The following is a 19291-nucleotide window of genomic DNA, read 5'->3' as shown; positions in this document are numbered from 1 at the left end:
TCTGATTGTCAGTTATCTTCTAGTGTCAGGAGATTCAGAGGCCTCCAACATACCCCAAACTGCCAAGAGTGCCCAGGGAAAGAAATAAGTTGCTTCCCCCTGGTGGCCATTCTATTAATCTAGCTTTACCTAATACTTATCCTTCATGTATCTGTCAAGTAGACTACAATCCCCCACCTATTCTCTGCTTGCCTGCCCTAACGAAGTGTGTGTAATCTGAAATAGATTCCTTTGTCACCTAGTTTCTTCAAGTTTTTTTTTTGCATTGCCAAACTCAATAAATTGTATTTAAACACCTCTTCAGTGCTATACTCTGCTAGCAAAATAGAAAGTACTGGAGGTAGAGCCAAGATGGCAGCATAAAGGTGGGAATTCCCCTGAGGTTTCCCCAAACCCTTCCAAATATCATCAAATAATGACTAAATAAAATCTCAAGTGTTAGAACCCCCCAAATATGGAGTGAAACAATTTTTTAGCCCATGACAACTTAGAAGATGGCAAGAAAAGTCTGCTACACTGGGGTGAGAATGGTTCATAACCCAGCACAATCCTGGTGCCAGCAAACCAGGAATAGACATTGAAAGCTATTGAACCATCACCACCACCACCACCACCACCATCAGCAGCAGCAGCAGCAGCAGCACCACCACCACCACCACCACCACCGCCATCACCGCCATCACCATCACCAGTGACTTTCTGAGTTCTCAACCCACAGACTGTAAGGGGATCAAACAATTTGTCAGAAAAAGATTACAGGGATCTCTAAAGCTAGCATGCTTTAACCATCCTCAAATCCTGGTTGCAGTCCTGGGTGGCAGTCCCAGGGTGAGGAGAAGCATTAGTGCACCAGCCCTGGTAGCCATAGTGGGAGTCCTCTAACATTTCCAGGACAGAAAAGAGTGATAGTGGTCACTTACAGATCAGAGCATAGCCTAGGAGAGTAGTAAACTCACTTCTTCTTAGACTTTCCACCTTGAAGAAATGAAAACTTACAAGTCCTTAGAATTTTCTCTGAAAACAGCTGCACAAACCCCCTGAAACTTGGGATGGTGCACCCTCCACCCTGAAAGCAGAGCCCTACTTTAACAAAGAATTCAGAGTTAAGTAATTGGCTGTGAAAATGAACAAACAGCAGGAAAAAAGATTCTGATCATAGAAAGTTACTATGATGACAGGAAGATCAAACCACATACATACTCAGAAGGTAACAAAGTCAATACTCCTACATCCAAAGCCTCCAATTGGTTTCAGGGCATAGAAGATCTCAAAAAAGATTTTAAAAATCAAGTAAGAGAGATAGAGGAAAAATTGTGAAGAGAAATGAGAGTGATGGGAAATCATGAAAAACAAGGCAACAGCTTGGTAAAGGTGACACACAAAAAAGTACTAAAAAAGTAAGACCTTAAAAAACAGATTAGGCCAAATGGTGAGGAGAATTAAAAAAAAAAAAACAATGAGGAGAAAAATGCCTTAGCAAACAGAACTGGCCAAATGGAAAAGGAAGCACAAAAGCTCAATGAAGAAAATAATTCCTTAAAAAATAGAACTGAACAAATAAAAGCTAATGATTTTATGGGAAATCACAAAACAATAAAACAAAATCAAAAGAAAAGAAAAAGAATTTCACATTTCAATGTGAAATATCTCAACTAACCTGGAAAATGGATCCAGGAGTGATAATTTAAAATATATTAGACTACCTGAAAGCCATGATCAAAAAAAGAACCTACACAACATCATTTAAGAAATTGTCAAGGAAAACTGCCCTAATTTTCTAAAACCAGGGGGTAAAATAGAAATCGAAAGAATCCACTGTTTAACTCCTGAAAATGATCTCAAAATGAAAACTCCCAGGAGTATGTTAGTCAAATTCTAGACTCTCTGGTCAAGGAGAAAATATTGCAAGCAGCCAGAAAGAAGCAATTCAAGTTAAGCCACAGTAAGGATAACACAAGATTTAGCAGGACTTGGGACATGGTATTCTGGAGAGCACAGGAGCTGGGATTAAAACCAAAAATCACCTATCTAGCAAAACTGAATATAATCCTTTGGGGGGGGGGGAGGAGGGATGGATATTCAATGAAATGGAGGACATTCAAGTATTCTTGAGGAAAAGATCAGAGCAGAATAGAAAATTTGACTTTCAAATACAAAATTCAAGAGAAATACAAAAAGGTAAATAGCAAAGGGAAATCATTAGGGACTTAATAAAGTTAAACTGTTTACATTCTTACATGGACAGATAATACTTGTAACTCATAAAAACTTTCTCATTATTAGGGCAACTAGGAAGGACTATATATATATAGAGAGAGAGGAAATAGGTATGAGTTGAATGTGAAGGGATGATATTTTTAAAAATAAAATTGAGGGGTGAGAGAGGAATGCATTGGGAGAAAGGGAAAAGGAGAGGTAGATAAATTATCTCATACAAAAGAGTCAAGAAAAAGCTTTTATAGTGGTAAGAAGGGAGAGATATGGAGACTTAATTAACTTTACTCTTCATCAGAATCGGTTCAAAGAATAGTATAATAATAAAATAATAAAAATTTTGTTTAGAAATCTATGTCACCCTACAGGAAAGTAGGAGGGGAAGGAGATTAGTGAAAGGGAGTGATAGTAATAGAAGGAAGACCAGATTGGAGGAAGAGATAGAAGCAAAACACTTTTGAGGAGGGACAGGGTAAAAGGAGGGACTAGAATAAACAGGAAAATACAATTAGCAATAGTAATAGTGAAAAAAATTTTGAAGCAATTTTCTTGGATAAAGGCTTCATTTCTCAAACATATAGGGAATGGAATCAAATTTATAAAAATAAGATCCATTCCCCAACTGGTATATGATCAAAAGATAAGAACAATTTTCAAATGAAGTAATCAAATTTATCTATACCTACATGAAAAAATGCTCTAACTCACTATTGATTGGAAAAATGCAGATTCAAATAATTGAGGTACTACCTCATACTTATTAGATTGGCTAATAGATATTTTCTCAATCAATAGAGTATAAAATCTAAAATAAAATCGATCCTGCTCTCAAAGGTTTCTCTTATAGTCTATTATGGAAAAATACATATAGAAATTATATAACAAGAAAAGCTGCGATTTAAAGGTCATATCATAAACAAATTAAAAGACAAGGAAGAAAATACATTCATAATTATGGATAGGGGAGAGTTAATTAGAGAAAATCAGAGAAGATGAAAATAGAGAAACTCAATTACATAAAATAAAAAGATCTTGAATAAATAAAACCAATGAAATTAAAATTTGTAAAGAAATAGTTATCTGCAAGAAAAAAAATTTGCAGCTAGTTTTTCTGATGAATGCTTCATATTCAAGGTACATAAAAATTATTTAAAATGCCTAAGGATAACAATTACTCCCTACTATGTAAATGGTCAAGGGATATGAACAGGCAGTTTTCAAAGGCAGTTTCAAAAAAAATCTGAGCTATCAACAATCGTGAAAAATCCTTCTAGTTACTAATAATTGGAAAAATGAAAATGAAAGTAGCTCTAAATTTCTTCTTTGAACTCAACAGAAGATGAAAAAAAAAAAAGAAAATGACAATTTGCTGGAGAGGTTGACAAACATTAGATATTAGATATACATTGTTGTTGAAAGTATGGAAAAGTCTAGCCATTTTGAAAACCAATTTGGAACCATGCCCCCAAATTACTAATGTGTATATACATACTCTTTGACCCAGTGATATCATTATTAGATCTTTACCTCCAAAGAGATTAAAGAATGAGGAAAATGGTCCATTCCTTTTTTGTTTTTTTCAAGTATTTGAAATTTATTTATTTTATTTTTTTATCAAGCTTTTTATTTTCAAAACACATGCATAGTTTTCAACATTCACCCTTGCAAAACTTTGTGTTCCAATTTTTTCTCCCTCTCTTCCTCCTACCCTCTTCCTTAGATAGGAAGTAATCCAATGTATGTTAAACATATTCAGTTCTTCTATATATTTTTACACAATTATCATGCTGCACAAGAAAAATCAGATCTAAAAGGAAAAAAATGAGAAAGAAAACAAAATGCAAACAAATAACAACAATAACAATAAAAAGTAAAAACACTATGTTGTGATCCATACTCAGTCCCCACACTTCTCTCTCTGGGTACAGATAGCTCTCTCCATCACAAGATCATTGGAACTGGCCTGAATCACCTCACTGTTGAAAAAACCCACGTCCATCAGAATTGATCATTGTATAAACTTGTTATTGCCATGTGCAATGTTCTCTTGGTTCTACTCACTTCACTTAGCATCACTTCATGTAAATCTCTCCAGGCATCTCTGAAATCATTCTGTTGATCATTTCTTATAGAATAATAATATTCCATAACATTCATGTACCGTAATTTATTCAGCCATTCTCCAACTGACCGGCATCCACTCAGTTTCCAGTTTCTTGCCACTACACAAAGGGCTGCTACAAACATTTTTGTATGTGTGGGTCCTTTTCCCTTTTTTATGATCTCTGCTACAGGTCTAGCAGAGACACTGTTGAATCAAAGAGTATGCACAGTTTGATAACTTTTTGAGCATAGTTCCAAATTGCTCTCCTGAATGGTTAGATCAGTTCACAACTCCACCAATGTATTAGTGTCCTAGTTTTCTCACATCCCCTCCAACTTTTGTCATTATCTTTTCCTGTCACCTTAGCCAGTCTGAGAGATATATAGTGGTTCCCTAAGAGTTGTCTTAATTTGCATTTCTCTGATCAATAGTGATTTAGAGCATTTTTTCATATGATTAGAAATGATTTCAATTTCTTCATCTGAAAATTATCTGTTCATATCCTTTGACCATTTATCACTTAGAGAATGGCTTGTATTCTTATAAAGTTGAGTCAATTCTCTATAAATTTTAGAAATGAGGCCTTTATCAGAACCCTTAAATATAAATTTTTTTCCCAGTTTATTGCTTCCCTTCTAATCTTGTCTGCATTGGTTTTGTTTGTACAAAAGCCTTTTAATTTAATATAATCAAAAGTATCCATTTTGCATTCCATAATGTACTCTAGTTCTTCTTTGGCCACAAATTCCTTCTCCACAGATCTGAGAAGTAGATTATCCTTTGTTCTTCCAATTTGCTTATAGTAGCACTCTTTCTGTGCAAATCATGAACCCATTTCAACCTTATCTTGGCATAAGGCATCAAGTGTGTGTCAATGCCTAGTTTCTGCCATACCAATTTCCAATTTCCCCAGCAATTTTTGCCAACTAGTGAATTCTTATCCCAGAAACTGGGGTCTTTGGATTTATCAAATGCTAGATTACTTTGTCGCTGACAATTGTATTTTGCGAACCTAACTTATTCCATTGATTGACTATTTCTTAGCCTGTACCAAATGGTTTTGGTGACCACTGCTTTATAATACAGTTTTAGGTCTGGTACATCTAGGATCCATTCTTTTAAAAATATTTATAGTATCTTTTGTGGTTGTTGTTATTGCAGATTTAGAAATAAAGGTTTTACTTATCAGTTGAGGAAAAATTGAACAAATTATGGTATGTGATGAAAGGGATGTTTAGAGAAAAGACTTGTATGAAATGATGCAGAGGAAAGTGAACAGAACCAGAACAATTTATACAGTAATAATATTGTGAAGAAAAATGACTTTGAAAGACTTAGGAATTCTGATCAAACTGTTGGTAGAAATTCTGGAAAACAATTTGTAATGACGTTAAAAAATGTGATTAAAATATCCATGCCTTTTGATTCAGTATCTCACTGCTAGACATATACTCCAAACGAATCAAAGACAGAAAAAAGTCCCATTATATGTCAAAATATTCCATATGGTACTTTGTGTGGTAGCAAAGAACTGGAAACAAAATAGGTGCTCATTGACTGAAAAATGAAAATGTTGTAATAAATAAATGGAAAAATATATTACTAAACCTTAAGAAATTACAAATATGAAGAATTCAGGAAATCTCAAAAGGCATACTAATTGATATAAAGTGAAGTAAACAACCAAGAAAACTGAGTTTTAACAATGGGTATGGAAAGAAAAATAGAATAAAATGGAAAATAATATAATTACAGTAGCTAAGCTTGGACTTAAAGAAGAAAGAGAAACAATGCCTTCCTTCTTTTATTAGAGAAGTGGGAATTGATACATAGTTGCTTTACACTGTTAATATGCTATTATTACATTATTACAAAGGAGATTCAATGGATAAGGACGTTATGGAAATGAAACAGAAGGCATCAATTTAAATCATCGGCTAATATTGGTGCAGGTTTTTTGTGTTCTTGGTGAATATCCCAGTTAGCTCTTGGGTTACGGAAATAATGAATTCCATACTCTTCTATTATCGCACTTTCTGCAGATAATATTCCTTTACCGTTAACTGAGAGGGGTGGTTCATAATTTTGCTCACTAGGTGGCATGCTAGTCTATCCATTGGTTCACTCTTGCTCACAATCTTGACATTCACAAAAAACACTTCCTTGTTAATTTTTATAATTAATGCTAAATTTATTTTACTTAAAACAACAACAACAATAGCAACAATCCTAATCCCACATCCCACTAATGCACAAGTTCGGGAAATGAAATTTTCTGTGCAAAAAGAATCATTAGATTAATTTTTAAATCATTTTAATGTTTAAAATTACCTTATTTTTTCTTCTTAAGTTTACTTTAAAAAGAATCTAAAACTTCTCCTTCATCCTTAAACAAACAAACAATCCTCAAGTGTCAAGCATTTCAGTTGTGAGTGTTTTGCTCAATCTTCTCTAAAAATCTTTGGGTCACCTGGGAGAACAGCTCTGTCCCTCTGCTTCCACAGGTTATGGAAGGAATTGAGGAAGGGATCCTTCTTTCAGCATCAGTGAATATAAATGCCATAATGCAGCTGGGATTCCTGGTGCTTCTATGGCTCACTAACCATTCTAGACTCCCCTGCTTCCTGCTTGGCTGATCTGGCTGCTACTAGAATTCAGTTTCCCTGCCTCTGTGGGCTGGGAAATCCCAGCTTTCTCTGGTCCTGTGACTGAATGGCTGCTAGGAAATCTCTCTCAAGGGCACTACCAACAGATTTGATTCCCCAAAGTTAGCTAGTACTAATCTTTCTGGCAGTCAATTGCCCTTGCCTTTCAGTACTTAGCTACCAAGTGCCTCCATTTCTTTACATGGTGAGAAATGAATTCTTGTCTCAAAAGTCAACTGGGAGTAAAGAAAAAACATGTAAGGCAGGAATGCCCAAGGACCACTTTACCATTGTTCTGTTTATATCTCAAACCCTTGTTAGACCCAAAGCTATACCTTGCCAGCAAAAGAGCCCCTTATGTGACAAAGCCCTCCTGTCTCATTTTATTAACTAGATTTACTGGCTCTCTCTTAGCTGAGTTAAAATGACTTATTTCCATTTACCTCTTCACCATCAGAGCTCAAGCAATGTACTCTTAAGCTGTCAATACTTTCTATTGAATCTTTTGAAGCTAGGGGAAAATATTCACACCACCCCTTTCCATTAGCCTTTCCAACTTCTATCATTCACCCACTACCTTGGCAGTACAAATTACCCTGAAGGCTCAGAGATGTTTCCAGATAGAACTAGGAACAGTGGAAGGGGAGGGGCAGCAATCCAGCTGCAAAAGTTGCATGTCAAAGACATTTTCATGATTTGAAGACCCAGGTATACTTTGGAGAAACTTCTTATCCTCTGGGCTCATAGAACCTATCCAGGAAGGTATTGAGCCCAATCAGGTGGGATGTTTTAGTAAAAGGAAGAAAAAAGAAGAAATCTCAGGATGAGCAATTGTTAGTTTTCAAAATATTTGTTAATCATTAATCATTTACTTGTCCCAAGCTCATACTTCTCTGGTGAATGTCCTTTCCTTCAGGTCCTGTCATGACTCAATTTTCCATGCAGCTGAACAAGGACAAATATATTATCATTTAGGTCTCAAAGCTCATTGGTCTGGGATACTCTCATCACTGGTGAAGATCAATGTCCCATGACAACATGAGTAGCCAGGCAGAATTGACCAGAGCAGGACAGAATAGAGCACCAGACTCCTCAGTCTCTACAGTCACTTCAGGTTCCTCTGGCTTCCAGACTGATGAAAGAAAAGTTTTTGCAAACAAGCCAGTGTAAGAAGAGTTAGAAGTCTCTATCATATCCTTATTTTCAGTGTGTTATTCTAGAGACTGGGTGAGCTCAGATTCTTTGTTGAGTTGAATTAGTTTGCTACCAATGGAAAAGCTTCTTCATTCCATATTGTCTAACTACCCAGTTTCTTAAACTATGGTTTTGACTCATATGGACTCTCCTAACTAATATGGAGGTTAAAAAATTATGATTTATTATTAGTTATTGTTTGATTTGTATAACTGTTTTTTTATTTTTTATTAAAGCTTTTTATTTGCAAAACATGCATGGGTAATTTTTCAACATTGACTCTTATAAAGTCTTCTGTTCCAAATCATCCCCTCCTTTCTCCACCCCTCCCCTAGATAACAGGTAGTCCAAATATTAAATATGTTAAAATATATGTTAAATCCAATATATGTATACATATTTATAGTTATCTTGCTGCCCCAGAAAAATCAGATCAAAAAGTAAAAACTGGGAAAGAAAACAGAATGCAAGCAAACAACAGAAAGAGTGAGAATGCTATGTTGTAATCCACACTCACCTTCCAAGTCCTCTCTTTGGATATAACTTATTTCATATACCTATACATGTGGAGTCATGTAAAAATTTCTCTGGCAAAAAAAGACGTTTGGAAAAAAATTTAAGAAGCCCATACTTTTTCTGATTTGTTTTGTCATTAACTTGGATAAATAAGCTCCTTTGCTATCAGGTATGTGTTCGTTGTACAACTGGTATTTGGTGGGAAAGGAGTTGAACCTTGAATATAAAGCCAAAGTTTTGCCTCTATTAGTTCACTGTGATCAGAAGTTTATCTTGAACCCGAAAACCATATACTCTAGACTAAAAATATGTAAGGGAGCAAACAAATAATTTTAGCCTGATACCCTGTCTCTCTGAGGAGAGCAGAGCTGCAGTCCTCCTGTTTTTTTTTCCTGGCAAGAATTAAAATCTTTCTTGGAGAAAGGTGGAGGCAGAAGAGGCTAGAGATGTTTATTCTACCTTCTTTCAGTCACACAAAGACACCCCTATGTTACATGTGGGAAGGAAAATCCTTGCTACGCAGGTCTTAAATTATAGAAGCAGGGTGATATGGTATGTCTCTTCTTCTAATTCACCTCCTTTCCCTCTTATTTCTCATGCCTCTATAGCATATTCCCTATCATCACTATGTAGGCCAGAAGCTCTTCATCAGAGGCCTTCAATCTTTCTCTAACAATAAAAACTACCATTGGGCTTCAGGGTTTTTGGCACTATGTCCCTTCCTTCTCCATTTAGAGACTCCTCTGAACTCTTCTTGGGCCTTGCAGGTGATGTGGATTGGGTTCACTATTGGGGGAAGCTAGCTTAATGAGAAGGACCTGACATCCCTGTCACATACTTTTTGGCTTATTATATCCCCTCATCCTGCTGATCTGCAAAAGATCTATTTAAAGCTTAAATTTGAAATAATATATAGGCTTCCCCAAAAAAGTAGGCAAAAAGGTTCTCAAGATACAATATATGTATGAATCAGGTATAGAATGGATATTTACTCTTGACACACAAACGTTTACAAAGAAATGTTGTGAGACACAAAAAGACACAAGAGCATTCATAGAAAGACTTAAAACATGATTAACTCATACAACTATAGTTATACTTTCCTGAGAAGTTGGTATTTAAACCTCATCAGTACATAAAGCAGTTTGGGGAATTGCTGAATAGGGTTTTTATTACATTTTATCTCAATTCTGCATTATTCAAACAACTTTTGGTCCCTGTCTTCTGATTACATGGCTAGGTCTTGGTGCTGTCTTCTTGTTGGTAGTTATTGTTTTTGAGAACACTACAGTAATTGCTGAGGACTCTTGTCCTTATCTCTAATTAGCTCTGATGGAAGGGATTCGAGATCTCCGGATCTCTCCAACTTACAGGGTTGCCTCCAAACTTAGATATGTCTATTTCAGGAAAAAGAGTCATTCGCTTAAGATTGGAAAAGAACAAACACAAGAAAAGCAACACAAAACTTAGGGCTTATACTTGCCTAACAAAGACATGTGTTTTAGCAGCCATGTGTTTATGGTATATAATATATATACTAAGGAAAATGAGTAAGGATGCCATTCGTATAATCTACAGGTACGGATTACCTCATCCTGAAATCTAGGATACGCGTATACCAAGCAAATGATGGAGTGTGTATGTGAAGTATGCTTTACCTGAATGTATTATTCATAAGCATATATATTGTATATAATGTCCTTTTTGCAAAAATATTTTGTATGAATGTAGTAGGGAACCTGTAATAATTTATAGAGAAGGGATCAGAGGCAGGGTTGAACAGAACTGACCTTTCTCTTCTGAGTCCACATGCCTAACTAAGGGGATGAGGCACTTTTGAGATGAGATGAAATGAGTCTCCTTATTAGCTACTGAACAGGAAGAGCTGAAGATTTGGTAGATATTTAAAAAGGAATGATCATAAACAGTGCACTTTTCTCTTTTCTCTATAAATCACACAGGGATCTCCTGAAGTGATATCTCATAAGAAGTGGGGAATAAGGCAAGGTTTGTAAATTTCTAAATCTCTTCCATCCTCTGGTCCTGGAGAGAACGCGTCAGAGGGCAGCTGGATTCTCACCTGTGCATTAACATATGGTTATCCTGGGATTACTCCTGGTATGTAATAAAGGTGTCATGTGTGGAATCTCCTTAGCATTGGTAAGGTGTGGTAAGATTTTGTAATTCTTACCAGGTTGATAATTTACTAAATCATTTTCTTTCAAAATCTTAATATTGATCATAATGGATTCAGGTAGGGAAGCCAGAAACTGAGCAATGTTTCTCCCACAAGACTTTTAAGTACCACAAAAGTTCTCTGGTTCTAAATTGGCAAGGCCTGGGGTATATTGGGTAAAGTGGTCAGTCACTCCTACATTGTACTCATGTTCCTTTGATCTCCTTAAAAAAGATAAAGAGGTTTAAGCATATTAGTACCCAATATTTCTTAATGTGGAAGTTCTCCAGGCAAGTTGTTCAACTGGGTTTTCCTTTGATCATTGCTGGAACAATTCTCCCAATATACTCGAGGAACCATTTGAGGCCAGCAGAATTTGTTTCTCACTAGATCTACATTTTTCTCTTTACTTAAGTACCCTAGATCTTTACATTCGACATTTTATATGCACAAGTGATCTTCCATTTTTGGAGGGAAGAGGAGAGAATGTTGAAAAATGTTTAACAATGAGCCTTTCCAAAAAAGTGTATTCAACATACTTCTAAATTTACTTTGCATTATTAACATTCTTTCCATCACTTTCTCTTTTTTTGAATGTTGATGTAAATTTTTTTATCTATTTTAATTTTTTTATAATAATAGATTTTTATTTTTCAAAATACATACAAAGATAGTTTTCAACATTCATCCTTGCAAAACCTTGTGTTTCAAATTCTTTTCCCTCCTTCCCACCTTACCTCTCCCCTATAAAGCAAGTAATCTAATATATGTTAAACATGTGCAACTCTTTTATACATATTTCTACAATTATCATGTTACACAAGAAAAATCAGACCAAAAAGGAAAAAAATGAGAAAGAAAACAAAATGTAAGCAAATAACAACAACAACAACAACAAAAAAGTAAAAATACTGTGTTGTGATCCACATTCAGTCCCCACAGTTTTCTTTCTCTGGTACAGATGGCTCTCTCCATCACAAACTCTGTTGGAACTGGCCTGAATCAGCTTGCTGTTGAAAAGAGCCACGTTTATCAGAAGAGTTAAAAAAAAAAAGTTAATTTTTTTGGAGTTATTCTCATTTTTTTGGATTTGTCTTGAGTATACTTATCACCATAATAGCTTTTGATAGTGGAATTCTTTTTTGTTTGCTCATTCTTCCAGCCTACTTTCTGACTTCAGACTTATGTAAGGGTTAAGTTCTGTATACTTCAGGAAGAAATGTCTGGGATGGTCTTGCTATTGCTTTCTTAGGGTTGTTGAGAGTTGTTTCATGATATCAGGGACAGCTCAGGTGGGAGACTTGCAAGTTTTCAAAGCTCCCAATAAGGTTTGATCTAAGGCAAAGTCTGATTTCTGACTCCTTTGCTTGAGTTCTGCAAGTTCCTGACTTGAGTCTGAGACACAGGTTTGTGGATATGTTCTATTTGGAGTTCCTTAGACTGTTGCTGAACTCTGCTGTTATCAGCCAGCTGTGGATTCATAGTAGTGGAACTTTAAGCTTCCCTTTGGTTTGGAATTTTTGTCCTGGTTATTTCTCTGTAGGGTTCAGACTGGATTGGATGCTATTTCCTATTTCTGTGGTCCAGGCTACATGGTAGCTTCTTGCTTCTAAACCAGCTCCTCTGTTGGTGCACAAGCTAGGACTTGCAACTATTCCTCTTTTTGGAATGATAAGCCATGGCACAAGTTGACCTGAGCGACATGATATCTGTTCTTACACTGAACAAGCTTAAGTCTCTCTGTGCTGGTTCTGGGACTTTTTCTTCATTTAGGGTGTAGCCTATGGGGCTCCTGGCCAGAATCTCTTCTCAGTATCTGCCTGTTTACTTATGCTGATCTGAACTGGAAATACGAGTCCTTGTGATTTTTTTCCCCTTGGATTTCCTCATCACAAGACATTCTGGGTGATTTTCTAGATCTGTTTGAAGTCTTTTTTTTTTTTTTTCTCTCTCTCACTTGAGGTAGGGAAGTTGCTATATGTCTTCTTGCTACTCTACCATTTTAATCCAACCCCTTTCTCTATTTGTGAAAGCCATTTCCCATGACTGGAATGGACTCCCTGCCACTTATCTCCACTTTTTGTAACATTTTTCTTCTTTTAAGACTCAGCTGGAAGTCTTATTTGGGATGTCTCCCCAAATTTCATTCCCTATCTCCACCATACCTATAAAGGATATTTCCTTCCTTCATATTAAACTCTAATATAAGATTCCTTTGAACATATCATATTCTAACTTTTATTATAATAACTTACTTTTGTATTAAATATCTTCTGCTAGGTTCCGAAGCAGGAAGAATAGATGTAACATTTGTGGGTTTCTTTTTGTTGACAGCAACAATAAGGATTTAATAGTTAATATTCATATAGTACTTATTATGTTCCAGATCTTAAAATAATGATAATAATAATGCTTACTTATCTCTATAAGATCCTCTTTGTATTGAACAAGTCAAAAGGTGCTGTTAGAGCATCTTCTCCAAAATAAACTAAGAGCATAAAGATTATTTGTTGTACTAAGAAATGTTGAGTTATGCAATGATCTGTTGATTATCTCCTGAAACTAGCTTGTTCAAGTTGGATAATGTGCATGAATTTCCCTGTCTTTTAATTTATCCAGAATAATTTGTGAAATAATTTGCAGATGATATTAAAAAAAAACCTTATTGGGTCATAATTACCTTGGTCCTCTTATTTCTCCTCCTCTTCCTGTTGTTGTTGGTGCTGTATATATAGGTGTATATTTGTGTATATGCATACATGTAAGTATATGCAGTTATATGACTATATATCAGCGTGGAAACTTTCTTTCCTCCCTTGGATCTATAACCTGTCTTTATTTCTGAGACTTGTGTGGGCCATTTGGAAGTAAGAAGGCTTGCTTATGGTCAAATAGCTAATATGTGTCAGAGACACAATTTGGATCCTTCTTTCTGACTCCAAGTCTGTCCTTCTATCCATTATACCATATTTTTTCTCTATTTCCTTTTAAAGGAGTATCTGGAAAGTGATATAGACATTACCCAAGGTATGCTGGTGATGGTGAAAAATGAATATCCCCCTTAAAAAATTTAGAAATGATCTTCCCTTAGATTTCCTTCTCTTAGTCTGCTTTATTTCCCCCCATTTACTAGAACAATTAAGCATCTCCAAGACTTTCCACTTTGTAGCACTCTGCCCCATCAATTTCAGTATATGACTACCTTTTGCCCAGATCTCTTACCACCTCAGTCTTCCCTTCCTGACCATAGGGGAAAAGGTAAATGAGACTCATCTTTTCCCATGGATTTTTGGGTGAAGGAGCTCACCCAACTCAAATCTGCTGGCCTAGATACAGATTTACTAGATTTTCCAGAATGATTTTGTTATTTATCTCCCAGTTCTAGGAATAGATGCAGAGAAGTGCCAACATGGCAGATAAAATGTTAGGGGGCTGGTAATCAAAGAAAATGAAAATGAAATCAGACTTACTGAAAATGGTTTAGACACAGGTCAACATAAATATATATCTGAGTCTTTGAGAGATTTGAGAACTACCTATTCTACCCTGAATGTTGTTTTTTTCAGATAAAACACCACATTTTCTCTAAATTTAGCAACAACTTTTCCAAAGTATAAACAATTTAAAAAGTTCTAGTAACATTATCTTTTTTCTAAAAGGGCAGAAAAAGAATTGAAGCTCCAAATCTATCTTTATCTACCTGCCAAAGATGACAACTTGAAGCTTAATTATCACTTTATGTTTACAATTCAGAATTCCTCTTGTCATTTCCTGAAATTTTATTCCATTGCTTCATGATTACCTGGAGATGACCTGAGTTCTGCAAGTTGAACATAAATTCTGGCAGGTCCTACTATGCTGGGAAGCCTCTAAAAGAGGCCTTGGCAATGGATAGTGCGTTCATCTTCCAAACACTTACCTTCCTAAATATGAAGAATTTTATTACAAGAAGCTAATGAACTTTTTTTTAATAAGGAAGGAATTGCAGTCCGCTTTGGTTAAAGGGATTTCTTTCAGAATGTAATATTAGAAAAATATAGTTTATGTTACATTGGGCCCCATCCTTCCTTTTCATCTTTATTATTCAAGCTACCATCTATGCTTGCCACTGATGAGGTACAACAAGAAGTCATGATGAGGTACAATTAAGTCATGAAAGTGAGGAGTCATTCAGAATGAATTCACAGGCTCAAACCATCTCCAAGTCAAGAGGCAAAGCTTTATTATAACACCATAGGGCAGGCAAAGTTCCTAATGAAGTCACAATTAACAAGGGGAGAGATGGGATCTTATATGGGAAAAAATCACAAAATAAGGTATACTCACTATGCTAAATATATACATCAGTATATAATCAACTGGTGGTCATGGTCATCCTGTTTATATAAGATAACCTCAGGGGTAGACATTTACAGCTTACCCTCCAGATTGTATAAGGTAACAGTGAGCATCAGTACAGAATATCTGTGTACAAGAAAATTTTACAGGTTCAGCTTGCTCCTCCCTGGGGCCCCCTTAGACAATGGATTGTTACAACATGGTCTTTTGCTGGAATTCATTCACTCCATCACTATGGTCCAATCAAACAGGCCTTCCTACTGTTACTTAGACACAACACTCTTTTTCCTGTTTCTTGGCTTTTTACTATTCCTCTCCCCCCCCCCCCCCCCCCCCAGTTCCCAAGCTGGGAATGATCTCCCTCTGACCACCTTTGCCTCATTGAATTTTCAGTATCCTTTATGACTCAGCTCAAGGGCTACCTTCTCTATGAGGCTTCTCCTAGCAGCTGAAATCTTGCCCCTCAAGATTATCACATATCTATTTTTTATGTTTTCTACATATATATATTTATATGTACATATATTATTCTTTTTTGTTTATTTATTTATTTTTTAATTATAGCTTTTTATTGACAGGACACATGCATGGGTAATTTTTACAACACTGTCCCTTGCAATCACTTCTATTCTAACTTTTCCCTCCCTTCTTTCTACCCCCTCCCCTAGATGGCACGCAGTCTCATACATGTTAAACATGTTAAAGTATATCTTAGATACTATATATGTATCTTACATACAGTTCTCTTGTTGCACAAGAAAAGTTGGATTCAGAAGGTAAAAATAACCTGGGAAGAAAAACAAAAATGCAAGCAGTTTACATTCATTTCCCAGTGTTCTTTCTTTGGGTGTAGCTGCTTCTGCCCATCCTTGATCAATTGTAACTGAGTTAAATCTCTTTGTCAAAGAAATCCACTTCCATCAGAATACATCTTCATACAGTATCGTTGTTGAAGTATATAATGATTTCCTGGTTCTGCTCATTTCACTTAGCACCAGTTCATGTAAGTCTCTCCAAGCCTCTCTGTATTCATCTTGCTGGTCATTTCTTACAGAACAATAATATTCCATAACATTCATATAACACAATTTACCCAACCATTCTCCAATTGATGGGCATCCATTCATTTTCCAGTTTCTAGCCACTACAAACAGGGCTGCCACAAGCATTTTGGCACATACAAGTCCCTTTCCCTTCTTTAATATCTCTTTGGGATATAAGCCCAGTAGTAGCACTTCTGGATCAAAGGGTATGCACAGTTTGATAATTTTTTGAGCAGAGTTCCAAATTGCTCTCCAGAATGGTTGGATCAAACTCCACCAACAATGTATTAGTGTCCCAGTTTTCCTGCATCCCCTCCAACATTCATCATTATCTTTTCCTGTCATCTTAGTCAATCTGACAGGTGTGTAGTGGTATTCCAGAGTTGTCTTAATTTGCATTTCTCTGATCAATAGTGATTTGGAGCACTCTTTCATAGAGTAGAAATAGTTTCAATTTCTCATCTGAAAATTGTTCATATCCTTTGATCATTTACCAATTGGAGAATGGCTTGGTTTCTTATAAATTAGAATCAATTCTCTATATATTTTGAAAATGAGGCCTTTATCAAAACCTTTAACTGTAAAAATATTTTCCCAGTTTGTTGCTTCCCTTCTAATCTTGTTTGCATTTGTTTTGTTTGTACAAAAGCTTTTTAACTTAATATAATCAAAAATTTCTATTTTGTGATCAATAATGATCTCTAGTTCTTTTTTGGTCACAAATCCTTCCTCCTCCACAAGTCTGAAAGGTGAACTATCCTATGTTCCTCTAATTTATTTATGATCTCATTCTTTATACCTAAATCATGAACCCATTTTGACCTTATCTTGGTGTATGGTGTTAAGTGTGGGTCCATGCCTAGTTTCTGCCATACCAGTTTCCAATTTTCCCAACAGTTTTTGTCAAATAGTGAATTCTTATCCCAAAAGTTGGGATCTTTGGGTTTGTCAAACACTAGATTGCTATAGTGATTGACTATTTTGTCCTGTGAACCTAACCTATTCCACTGATCAACTAGTCTATTTCTTAGCCAATACCAAATGGTTTTGGTGACATCTGCTTTAGAATACAGTTTTAGACCAGGTATAGCTAGGCCGTCTTCATTTGATTTTTTTCCCATATATTGTTCTCATATCCACGTATCTGTTTTGGAATGTTTTGTACATATATGCATATATTTGTGTTATTTAAAGATGATGATTTTTCTTTCATATTAATAGCTAATTACTAAAATTGGGGAGATCTTAGTTTTTTTCCCCTGTCCTTGTTCAATCTCTCAAGAATAGAACTGATGGAAATTAATATTAAATTCTCCTTATTCTGTATATTGCTTCTTCACCCAACTAGATCAGACTTCTAATCTAAGGTGAAACTCCCTTCAGCTCAGGCTTGAGTGGGGAATAAATTATTTTAATAGATGACCAAGGCTGGGGGTAACTTAGAAGTAAATGGTGTAATCAAAGTTCATTTGAGTAGATTAACCAATTGGTTAACAATTTAATGTTTAATGGTTAACCAAATTGTTAACCAATCAGAGATGACTGACATCCTAGGAAATATTTCTCTTCCAAAGGCCATATAGGCTGTGAGTCTAACACTATGATGGTAGAGATGGTCAAGTGACCATCCTTTTATTAAAATGCAGCTATTATTAGTAAATTACCCAGAAATTATATTTCTCAAACACCACAGCTAATATACTTATGCACTCTGTATGTATATATATGCATATGTATATAAATAATAATTTGTACATAAACACACATATATGTGTACACATTATGTATACATATTTATATATACATGTGTTGTTTTCATTGTTAAACTATAAACTCCATCAAGGTAGGGACTATTTAACTTTTGCCTTTGTACCCCCAGCACCTAGTACAATGTCTAGTATATAATAGGAGCTTAATAAATATATTGAATAGAGCACCATCCCTGGAGTCAGGAGAACCTGAGTTCAAATCTAACCTCAAATACTTACTAGCTATGTGATCCTGGTAAATAACTTAACTTCAACTGCCTCAAAAAAGAAGTGCAACAGGGAACTGACCAATGAACCCAGCCTTAAAAAACACACATATTGGGATACTGATACAATTTCATGTCAAAGAGGTTGGGGAACCTGTTTCTGGAGAGTAATGGTGACTTTTATTGAAAATGTCTTGGAGAGACTTCAGCAAACTAAACAGAGAAATACCTAGAACTGAAGTCGTCACTTCTTTCCCACTCCCTCTTCCTAATATTCAATATAGCCCTTGGTCAAGTAAAGAGAGAGGAATGATCTTCTTTCATTTTTCTTCAGTACCTAGTAGAGTGAAAGTTCCTATCAGTGCACTAATTTACTTTACCTGCCACCAAGTTCTAAATATGAACCCGGGACTCCTGTTTTTGTTATGCTTGAGGTACCACGTGCATCTGAAATTCAATCCCTTATTTTGCTTCCTGTGATTGTGAAATTATTTTGTCCCTATTCAATTCCCAACTCCCCACTCCTCCTTTCCAGGTTTAGTTGAGCTATAAAGCAGACATTCACCTGGAGAGAAAAGTCCCAAGCATCTTCTAAGACTGAAAGATCATGTGGAATTGTAATCTACCAGCATCCCATATAAGGATTACGTGAGAACACACACAGCGGAGTCAAGGTCTGACTTTTCTGGGGACTGAAGGTTGAGCACAAGGTAGATAAAGTGGCACTGGGAAGACTGAGTGAAGGCCATGGTGGAAAAAGAAAGGGAGCAGGGAACTTGCCACACTAGTAATAGAAATATTTCTGCATGGCTCTCATGTGCACGGACAATGTTGGTTAGATTAAGAGGGAACAAGGAATGGTGAGATTATGTGGTGGAATCCTGATGAAAACTTTCTTTCAAGACGCTTTTCCTTCAATACTTCCCAGCAGTGATTACTCTTCTACAATATATTCCCTGATCACTTAAACACTTGGTTTGGATTATAATCACATATTGACATGTTTTATAAATCTTCTGAACTCTATCCTGGGTATAGAATCTGTCTTGCCAGCTAGAGAAATACGATTCTTAAGAGTAAGAATGA

Source organism: Sarcophilus harrisii, chromosome 2 (genome assembly GCF_902635505.1).
Source record: "Sarcophilus harrisii chromosome 2, mSarHar1.11, whole genome shotgun sequence".
Classification (NCBI taxonomy): Eukaryota; Metazoa; Chordata; class Mammalia; order Dasyuromorphia; family Dasyuridae; genus Sarcophilus; species Sarcophilus harrisii.
Note: the sequence above shows the minus strand (reverse complement) of the source record.